At 41.2% G+C, this 9,363-nt stretch overlaps 1 long non-coding RNA gene across 2 annotated transcripts; it reads right to left on the reverse strand.

Annotated features, from left to right (window-relative positions):
• Window positions 1-2,524: 2,524 nt before the first annotated feature.
• LOC109197945 (uncharacterized) lies at window positions 2,525-3,278 on the reverse strand. 2 transcript variants are annotated; one of them, XR_003218005.1, is made up of 3 exons: window positions 3,248-3,278; window positions 2,891-3,109; window positions 2,525-2,772 (listed from the first exon to the last, which is right to left on the reverse strand). It is a non-coding gene; the product is annotated as an uncharacterized LOC109197945 (long non-coding RNA). The 2 variants fall into 2 exon arrangements; XR_002058951.2 differs by lacking the exon at window positions 3,248-3,278 and adding an exon at window positions 3,196-3,238.
• Between the last annotated feature and the right edge of the window lie 6,085 nt (window positions 3,279-9,363).

The raw sequence follows: 9,363 nt of genomic DNA on the forward strand, positions 1-9,363 counted from the left end.
AATGTAATAATTTAGAATAACATGACTTAGCAGAAATGATACAATTTAGTAGAAAATTAATAACTTGGCAGAAATATTTCAACTTACCAGAACTGCTATAATTTTGCAGAAATGTAATTATTAGGAAAAAACTGTAAACAGATAACAGCTGAAAACGATGAAGTAACCTCAAAGTTACTTGTTTAACTGTGAAAAATGACCAGAAAGATTAGAAAAGGAAAAAAACCAATTCAATTCAATTTATATAGCGCCAAATCACAACAAAAGTCGCCTTAAGGCGCTTCATAGATACAGAGAAAAACCCAACAATCATATGACCCCTATGAGCAAGCACTTTGGCGACAGTGGGAAGGAAAAACTCCCTTTTAACAGGAAGAAACCTCCAGCAGAACCAGGCTCAGGGAGGGGCGGCCATCTGCTGCGACCGGTTGGGGTGAGAGAAGGAAGACAGGAATACCAGCCAGCAGATAAACTGATGTGAAACAAAACCAAGGTAAAATTGCAGAATTTACACAGTTGGTGAAATGTAAAAATGGCAACAAAAAAATCCCAAACAAACAAACAAAAAAAACCCACAAACAACATTTAGGTAATAAATGCACAAGATGATTTGATGATAAATATGGTACCAATCTACAAAATACTGTCGAAATGAAGTCCACATTGTAATATATTTGAGGTGTGGAGAGTCACACAGCTGAACAATCGATGTGCATATTCAAAGAAACAAGGATCAAATAAAGAACATTGTTGTGGAATAAATTACAGTGAAAAATAATCACTGCTTTGCGTTAGAGAGTGACTTATGATGAGGTATTAATTGGGTTAATTTTACCTCTAACAGCTTTTCACATAGTGCTGTGACCAGGGTGACCCATTATCTATATATATTAGAGCAGATGTGGAAAACCACTGTTAGACCTACTCTATACTAACACAAACACAGTCAAAAATTCATTGCTAGTGTGACATGTGGTCCTTTTTGCCTTTGACCAATGATATGCTGGTTACTTGGACCAGTTTAGTATTTGCTGTCACAGAGGAATGTTAACCATAAATCCAAAAGACAAAACTGAAAAAATATGTTAATTGCAAACATGTTTTTGCTTAGTAAAAGGATTGAAATAACATGGAAACTGTCACCTTAAAGCCTCATTGTAAATATCATCACAAACAGATGTTTTCCACATAAACAACAAAGCTCCACCACATCCAATCACTACATATAAATATAAAAGAAAACAACAACAAATAAAATGTAATTAACACATGGGAAGTCTAATGAGCTTGGAAAGAAAAGCTTCTGGACTTCTTTGAGTTGCTTGAAGACGTTTCACCTCTCATCCGAGAAGCTTCTTCTTCTAAGGGTCAGTGGTGGAGAGTCCCAGATTTAAACCCAGTGGGAGTTTCCCCCCAAAGAGGGACAAAGGACCCCCTGATGATCCTCTACCTAATCACATGAGCCAAGGTGTGAAAGTGGGTGTGGGTCCCAACCAGGCAGGGTTTCGGGTGAGCTTATTGTGAAACCTGGCCCCACCCTATCATGTGATTTCCCTTAGGTCAGATGGCCCAGGATGTGAGTGGGCATTAAGGTGTCTGGGAAGGGATCTCAAAACTGGATTATAGATGGCAGACAGTTGGTGTCATAAACCACCGCCTCTGTTCAAAGATGGTCGCTCACAGTGGACGTAAATGTCTTCTTTCACTCCTCTTTCAAACCATCTGTCCTCTCTGTCCAAAATGTGAACATTGGCATCCTCGAAAGACTGACCTTTGTCCTTTAGATGCAGATGAACTGCTGAGTCTTGTCCCGTGGAGGTGGCTCTTCTATGTTGTGCCGTGCGCTTGTGAAGTGGCTGTTTGGTCTCTCCGATGTAGAGGTCTGGGCATTCCTCGCTGCACTGTACAGCGTACACCACATTGTTAAGTTTGTGTTTAGGAGTTTTGTCTTTCGGGTGAACCAGTTTCTGTCTGAGTGTGTTGCTGGGTCTGAAGTACACTGGGATGTCGTGCTTGGAGAAAACTCTCCTGAGTTTCTCTGATACACCGGCTACATAGGGGATGACAATGTTGTTGCATCTCTCTTTCTTATCCTCCCTCGCTGGTGTCTGATGTTCTTTTCTGTGCATATTTGCTGACTTTATAAACGCCCAATAAGGATAGCCACATGTTTTAAGTGCTTCCTTTACATGTGTGTGTTCCTTCTTTTTCCCTTCAGGCTTAAAGGGAACATGCTCTGCCCGGGGGTCCTGATTACTCCAAGTTTGTGATCCAGAGGGTGATGGGAGTCAAAGAGGAGGTACTGGTCCGTGTGTGTGCGCTTCCGATAAACTTCAATGTTGAGGTTGCCATTCTCTTCCATGTGCACAGCGCAGTCCAGGAAAGGCAAACAGTCGTCCTTTGTGTCTTCCCTGGTGAACTTGATGTTTTTATCCACGGCGTTAATGTGCGCAGTGAAGGATTCCACTTCTTGTGTTTTGATTTTGACCCAGGTGTCGTCTACATATCTGTACCAGTGGCTGGGTACTCTCCCTTTAAAAGAGCCAAGAGCCTTCATTTCCACTTCCTCCATGCAAAGGTTGGCTACAATAGGTGACACGGGGGAGCCCATGGCGCAGCAATGTTTTTGTCTGTAGAAACCCTCGTTGTATTTCAAATATGTAGTGGTAAGGCAGAGGTCTAACAGTGTGCAAATCTGATCGGGTGTGAAGTTGGTCCTGTCTTCCAAGGAGCTGTCTTCTTGTAGTCGTTTTCTGACAGTCTCCACTGCCTCTGTAGTGGGTATGCAAGTGAAGAGAGAGACTACATCAAAGGACACCATGAGAACCTTCACAGACATAACACAAGGGAAGACTTTTGATTTAATAACTAAGCTTAAAACAAGTGTTACCTTTTAATATTTGTGGGAAAAATCTGATGCTACCCCAAGAATAGCCACACAGGAAATGATGACAGGCTTGCAGCCCTCTGTCTTCCTGGAGTGAGGTGCCTGATCAGTAGAAGTGAGTTGACAGAAGTCGGTGTCTGTAAGAGTGGTCAAACACTTATACTCTGTCCACTTGCGTAGAGTATAAGAAGCTGGAATGCAGGCACACTGGACGAGCTTGTTCTAAAAAATACAGAAAAAGGAACATTTCATTTGTGTTAAGGCCTAAAAACTACAAATGAGTTATACAATGAACAATATTGAAATACCTTATAGGTGCTGCAAGACACATAACCAGAATCCAGAGCAATCCACACTCACATGATGGTGAGGAAAGACATGAGCTCTGCAATGAGGTTTGAATGTCTCAGTTGGGACACTGAAGAACTCAGAAGACAGCAGTACCTGCACAGAGAGACAGAGTAGAAAAAGCATAGATTTGTAATCCATAATGTGAATTAAAACTCAAAAAGTGTCAACAAGTATAATCATTTGAGTGTGGAATTATTTATGCAATAACAGGATTTAATTAATTAAATGAATTAAAACACTGACATTTTTTATCAAAGATAAAGAATCATACCTCTCTCTGCTCTGAGGATCACTGAGCATCTCTGACAGGAAATACAGTATCAGTCATAATTGATGGTCTCAGAGGTGTGTAGTGTGGCAGCATGATGATGGTCTCCAGATCAGGCAGGAGGTCAGGTGATGGGTGTGTCATCTTCTCCATTGAAGACACACTGGTATGGCAGTTCATAACACAGCAGTCTCTTTGTGGCATGTAGTTATCTGTGCAGTCCAGCACTGATGGATCAGGTTTGGCTCAGCAGTTTATGAAGATGGGGTTAAGATGTTGTTGTTTCAGCTGAGGATGGTGAAGTTTGAAGGTTTTGCCACAAAGGAGACTGTGCCCTGTCTGAAAAAATACATCTAACAAAACAAGTGCTTATAACACCACCCACCCAGCTCAGCCCCCAAGTGTCTATGTATGCTGGTATGGGGTGTCGGTTACTAAGTCTAATTAGTGCATCAGAAAGCGTGGGCTACACCTAAAGCCCACACTTTCTGATGTCTTTGTTTATTAGCAGCTTTTTCCAGCTGCTCAGAGAATTCTGACTTGGCCTTTATCCACCCAAACCCAAACCCACCCGGATAAAGGCCAAGTCAAACTCACACACCATACAAGCATTACATAGACACTTGGGGGCTGAGCTGGGTGGGTGGTGTTAAACTGTAGTCGGGAACTTTCAGAAAACTATCCATTTACTTCTAAATCAGTTTTTATACATATTCTGTAAGCTGTACTAATGTTTTTCTCTACATAATGTATCATTATAGACATCTCTGGTAGCCTAAAGATAGTTTAAAACTTTTGACATTTTTTACCTGTAAAACATGATCAGCAAAAACTCATTCATCACAAAAACTTTTGATTCTACAAAATCTACTATAATCAAGAAAATATAATTGTCTGTATTTATTCATGTGACCCATAATAAATACCTGCATTTATCTGGGATTTATTTATTTACTATTTCATATTTTAAAGCTCTTGGAGGGGAAGATCTCGTTTGTTGAGCTACATACGTCACAGTAAAAAGATTTAGTCATTTAAAACATGAGAATAAAAAAAAATGATGTTGGTTTATCAAATGTTGCAGCACATTTCAGATCAGAGGTGCATGATAGCAGAAAGCAGATCTCCCTGCTCTGGATGAAGTTCAGCAATGATTTGGTGAAATGATTAATAACATTGCAATAAGAAAGGGTCTTCTGACAGACAGAGTAGGGAAGACCCTTTTTTCAATGAAAAATCTTTTTCATGCTCTACAATCAGTAAACTCTGTAACAAACATGATCTGTAATTGTTTCAAAACTCACCAGACGACTTCATGATTGGCTCAAGGACAGGACACAAAACACAGGGTTGTGGTAACTGTAATATGTTCTCAGGACACCTGAATGAAGACTTTGCTGTGGCTGAGAAATAAAAATGAGGTCAAGCAGGTGTTCTTGTCTGTAGTGGCAGAAGTGATCAGCTGTGAATACCCTCTCGACTGAAACTGCTCCAGAATCTGTTTTCTTCCACTCTGTAACTGGTTCTCATTAAAATCTCCACACACAATTATTGGGTGACAGTCCATTATTTCAAGTGAATCTAAAAGACTTACCAGGTTTTGCATGAATGGTGTCAAACTGTAATCTGGGGGTCTGTACACAACAGCAATGAGCGCAGGGAATGGAGCCTGAACCTTCAACACTAAAAACTCAAGATCAGTGACATTATGCAGATACTGTTTTACCTGAACCTGAAAATGATTCCTCAAATACACAACAACTCCCCCACCACTTCTGCTGGCCATGTGAGGAAAGTTTGTGTAGGACACATGTCTGTTGCGTTTGAACATGTGTAGCCGTCCAAATGAAGACTGTCTGCAACAAAGGAGCCTTGGAGGTGAGACTCAGTAAGACACAAAACATCTGCTAAACACATTTCATGATGACTCTTGATGTCACTGATGTGAGATGGCAAACCTTCTGTATTGTGATGGATCAGTGTAAAGTGTCAGGTCTGCTGGCTGTTTCTCTGACCTGAAGAAGAGGCATCATTTCCTCAACACTGGCTTGTCTCATGGTTTGGAGCGCTGCAGTTACCTCAGGATTGGCATAAATCTTTTTCTCATCCAAGTCCTGCAATAGAGTCCACTGAGAGACGTCACCCTGCTGAGAGCAACATAAGCCATACCTGGTTCAAAAATGTTCTTCATTGAAACTACAGCTGTCTGTGTTGTAAGACCCTGGGTTTTGTGAATTGTGCAGGCGAATGCTAGCTTTACAGGAAACTGTCTGCGTACTGCTCCTTTAAACTTCAGACTCTCCTCTGCTCTCTCAATGTAAACCAGATCATCAGATGCTGCATTAGCACTGCGGTTGTGTCTCATAGGCTGCCTGTTGTCAATTCTGAGCCCAGTTTAATTATTTGTCCATCATTTTCAGATCTCACCACCTTTACCAGTATACCAAAAGCACCATTGACTAAACCGTTTAGTGTGTCCAAGTTTCTGGTAAGCATGACTCGAGCTCCTTCTGCAACGTTCAGAGTGTCGGGTAAATCATTTCGCCCACCTGTAAATGGTTTGTCTCTTCGTGCCATTCTGCCTGTACATTTATCCTTCTGGAAATCGTCTGCATTGATGATTATAATGTTTGAATGAAGCTTCTTCAGGGTATCTGTGTTGTGGGATTCCACATTCTTGTTGGTGGCATAAATGTGTAAGACCTCGATTGGACATTCTTCTGGTGCAGTCACGGCCTGTGACAACAAATCTCTGTCGCACTGAGAAAGCTCATCTGTCTTTTCTTTGACTCTAATCCTGTTCAGCATCTCTGCAAAGGCCACATCATCTTTCTGACGCATGATCTCGGTTAGAGTGATCATCTGAAAATGTTCCTGCCATAGGTCAATCTGTTCTGGATCATAAACACAGAGAGGTTTAGACTGTCGCACTGGTGGCAGCTGGTAAAAATCTCCAACAGCTAAAACTGACATTCCACCAAAAGGTCTCTGAGTGCCTTTGATTTGTTTCAGTCTTGCATCCACATAAGCAAAAAGGGGTTTTGAAACCATTGAAATCTCATCAATAACAATAATTTCAGCATTTATAAGCTCAGATCTGACTTCATCCAGTTGATTACCAAGTCCTTGAATGGGTGGTTTCAGACTCCTGGGTAGTTTCAGTAGGAATGTAATGTAGAGCCACTGATAGAAAAAGCTGCTGTACCGGTAAATGAAGTCAGTAAAACAGTTGGATTTGATATGTCAGCTTCTTCTGCATTAGCAGGCAGTCTGCTCAGGATCTTTGATGCTTCAGAGTGAATACACTTAATCAGATGTGACTTACCAGTTCCTGCACCACCATTGATATAGAAGAAAATGGATCTGGGTTCAAACCACAAACGCGCTGAATACACCAGTCTCTAATGGCATAGAACACGCAGGCCTGCTTCTGGTTCAGATTCTGATACATTACACTTACCACGGCTGGATCTACTGCAGGTTGTTCTCTGATGGCTCTGATCTCTGTTACAGCATCAGACTGACGACTGTAGTCGGGAACATTCTCCTGTTCGTTCTCATCATCAGAATGTCTCTCAGGAAGATTCTCATCACATGTAGCCTCACAACTTCAGATTCAGGAGCAAGATTACACCATTCATCAATCACAACATCCCTATTTTGTTCAAATTCTTCCAGTGCACTCTCAATATCCTCAGAGTTCTTCTCATACTTGTCTTTATTTCTTTTCACAATCCGTTTCACAGACTCACTGTGGTCTGAACATGGAAGTTGCACAAAACCTGAGTTGTAGAAGGACTGATAGGTTTGGAACCTTGTGGTTTCAGTTCCTGCTCTGATCTGTGTGGAAGGTAAAGTCTCAACAGTCGACCATAATATTGCTCAGGATCTTTTCTGTGACTGTGGTAATACCTGATTATAGCTGGTTTATCATTCTTTCGCCTTTGTACAAATCCAAGCTGGTTTAGAAGAGGAAGACATCTTTTCCTTCATTTGGACCACTCACCAACCTGCACAAGGCAGCAAAATCAGCCAGTGACATTTCCTCATATTCTGGTGTCTCAGGTCTGCATTTGTATTTATCACTCAAACTTGTCATCCAAATATTACAGCTGTCGTGTGTTGTGCTTTCCAGGTAGCTCATCGGGCGACTCATTTTTACTGGGTTATCATCTGTTGGTACAAATACAACACTGCGGGAACACTTTTTCATTTTTAGGCCACAGACTCGAGTCACACACTCCTGTGCACTGATTTCTCTCTTTTTTGAGTAAGCCTGCATCACAGCTCTCATTTCATCACATTCATTGACGGTGTTCTTATCAGAGTTATCAATAACTGTCTTCAGGTATTCAGAGAGGCCAGATTCTTTCTTCGTTATATATTTACAGAGGTATTCTATACATGAATAGGCATTCAAAATTAACGAGACATCTAAATTAGAGTTCCAGGCTTCAAGCAGGTCTGGGTTGTAATTGTTGATCCAACACTCATTTGGGTCATTTCTTGTTGAGCATGTCAATTGCATCGTCAAGTTGCATCGTGACAGAATCTGCTCTATGTGAGGGAAGCAGCTTCAGGTTCTTCAGCAGGTTCAACAAAGGTCTGAGTTTGGCTTTTGCAGCTTCAGTGTCTGAATCCTCATCCTGTCTCACAATCATTGTTCTTGTGGCTGGTGGTTTTGGAAACCCAAATCTACAACCAGAGTTCACACTCTTAAAGCATGTCTTTGTGTGGTTTTTGCTGTGCTTTTGTAGTTCAGTGACTTTTTTGTGCAGTTCAGGTTGTTTTTCTGGATCAGGGAGCTGAGCTGAGATGTATCTGTCCACAAAGTCACAGACAGTTTGGTCATCATCCACATCTACTTCTACCTTTTCTCGAATCCACAGCAACATGTGTATATGCGGACTACCTCTGTGCTGGAACTCAACTCTGTAAAAGTAATCAATGATCTCACCAAGGGGCTGTGCAGGAGAAAAAAGCAAATCTCTGAACAAAGCCTCAACACGTTTATCAAACATTCGCATGGTGGTTACTGGATTTGATCTTAGAATTTCACACTTTTCTGACCAGTCCAGGGCTTCAAAATCAACCTCTTCACCTTGCTGTCTCTTTATTGCTTGAATCACTTCCGGCCATCTCATCTCAGCAGCAGAGAAAGTGACAAAGAACTGAGGTGTTCCTATTTGGCGAACCATACTGAATAGATCTCTGGTAGTTTTCTGCCAGTAAGCTGGAGTTCCTCTGAGTGGCTGCATAAATCTGATTGCATCTTTATTTCTTACCAGCTTCTCTACTTCTGTCTTACTTTGTAACATTCCTGATGTGATTTTGCGTCCATCTTTCGTCATAGTTTTACCTTTCCTTAGCTGTATTGTCATGCTGGAATTAGCCAAATGTATTTCAGTGACAAACTGTGAGAAAAACAGGTAATTTGTATCTTTAGCAAATCTTGCATCAATGTTGAAAAGCCTTGACTTGAAGTAAGCACTCGGTGTGAGCTTGAGACGTCTCTTTTCATCCAGTGTATTCTGACCAGTAGGAAACTGCACAGGAAATGCCATGGCTTCCAAATGAGGAGTTCTGAAGAAGCTAACAGGATTGTTTCTTTCTGCAGGAGCCACACAATATGTATTATCAGTGAAACAGAGAATCTCTTCTGAAATGTCTACAGGCTGCAGACAACTTCTAGAGCAAAACCTCCATTGTTCAAATCACTTTCTGGTTCTCTGGATTTTGTTCCTCTGGTTGTTCATCACAGGATTGCATATTAATAGCTTGTTCACTTTCAGACTCACTTTCGCACAAAAGGGCATCTTTTTCATAGTTGTCAATTTCCATTAAATCTGCTTCATCA

Source organism: Oreochromis niloticus, unplaced genomic scaffold, assembly GCF_001858045.2.
Source record: "Oreochromis niloticus isolate F11D_XX unplaced genomic scaffold, O_niloticus_UMD_NMBU tig00003680_pilon, whole genome shotgun sequence".
Classification (NCBI taxonomy): Eukaryota; Metazoa; Chordata; class Actinopteri; order Cichliformes; family Cichlidae; genus Oreochromis; species Oreochromis niloticus.